We start from the raw sequence: 1,847 nt of genomic DNA on the forward strand, positions 1-1,847 counted from the left end.
TCTCTTCCAGAGCTTCTGGTTTCACAACCAGAGCCTCTGGTTCCAAACCATAAGAAGAAATTTCAACATACTCGACCAGAGCCCCTCTGGTCTCTCTACCAGAGCCCCTCTGGTCTCTCTACCAGAGCCCCTCTGGTCTCTCTTCCAGAGCTTCTGGTTTCACGACCACAGCCTCTGGTTTAACTAACCAAACTTATAATATATTTCAACATACTTGACCAGAGCCCCTCTGGTCTCTCTACCAGAGCCCCTCTGGTCTCTCTTCCAGAGCTGCTGGTCTTCACGACCAGAGCCTCTGGTTTAACTAACCAGACTTATAATAAAGTCCGGACAACACCTTGAACGATTTATTGTCCATATACAGATAATCCACATACATATTATATTCATAATGACTAGTTCCAAATACTACAAAATTGTATGTAAACAATTTATACTCAAAGCTTTAATACACTCACCTTAGAAATCAAATATCCTAGCTTTGAATTCTCTTCTTCTTTTTCTGCCAATCCGTAGGATTCACCAAGAAGTCTTTCCTAATATTGAAAGTGTTTCAAAGGTGTGCTAAGCTTCTTTTTCTTTCACATACACTTGCTATTTATAGTAAGTGTATGACCGCCTCTCAAAGGTCGCCTAACATAACTACGTCACCCACACCCACACACTTCTACATAAAATATTCAGATAAACATAGACCGCCCCTCAAAGGTCGGCTAACATAACCACGTCACCCACACCCACACACTTCTACATAAAATATTCATATAAACATAAAGATTTAAATTATTAAATCTAATAAAATAACCCGAATATTACAACATTTCCTCCTTAAAAGAATTCCGTCCCGGAATTCTGTTTAAGCAAAAATGTAGGGATATTTCATCTGCATCTCAGACTCTGATTCCCAGATGGCGTCTGGTCCCTTATGATAACGCCACTGAACCTTTACTAACCCAATTTCTTTGTTTTGGAACTTCTTTAATTTATAGTCAGTAATCTGTTCAGGGGTTTCTTCAAAACATAATCTCTCATCTACCTTAATTTCAGGTAATGGTACTGCCACATCTGGACTTATTAAACACTTCCTCAAATTTGACACATGAAATGTGTCATGAATTCCACTTAGTTCCAAAGGAAGTTCTAATTTGTAGGTCACTTCTCCAATCTTTCCAATAATAAGGAATGGTCCAATGTACCTTGGACTTAACTTTCCCTTCTTACCAAAACGTACTATTCCTTTCCAAGGTGATACTTTCAACATTACTCTATCACCTACTTGAAACTCAATCGGCTTCCGACGTTTATCTGCATAACTTCTTTGTCTATCTTGTGCCGCTTTCATTCGTTCCCGTATTACTTCAATTTTATCTACAGTTTGCTGAACCAATTCAGGCCCAGCTAACTGTTTCTCACCTATTTCCTTCCAACATAAAGGAGTTTGACATTTGCGTCCATACAGAACCTCGAAAGGTGCTGCCTGAATACTTGAATGGTAGCTATTGTTGTACGCAAATTCCACCAAAGCCAAATGACTATCCCATGACCCTCCAAAATCAATGACACATGCTCTCAACATATCTTCTAAACTTTGGATAGTTCGTTCACTTTGTCCATCAGTCTGAGGGTGATAAGCTGTACTTAGCTTAATTTGTGAACCCATTTCTCTTTGAAAGCTCTTCCAAAACATATAAGTGAACCGACTATCTCTATCAGAAACAATTGATAGAGGAACACCATGTCGTGTCACTACCTCATCAATGTATATCTCTCCATCGAATATGACTCTTTCACAGGTAAGAAGTGTGCAGATTTAGATAACCGATCTACTATCACCCATATAGCATCAT

This window comes from Cynara cardunculus, assembly GCF_001531365.2.
Source record: "Cynara cardunculus var. scolymus isolate 2C chromosome LG 17, CcrdV1, whole genome shotgun sequence".
In the NCBI taxonomy this organism is placed as follows: domain Eukaryota; kingdom Viridiplantae; phylum Streptophyta; class Magnoliopsida; order Asterales; family Asteraceae; genus Cynara; species Cynara cardunculus.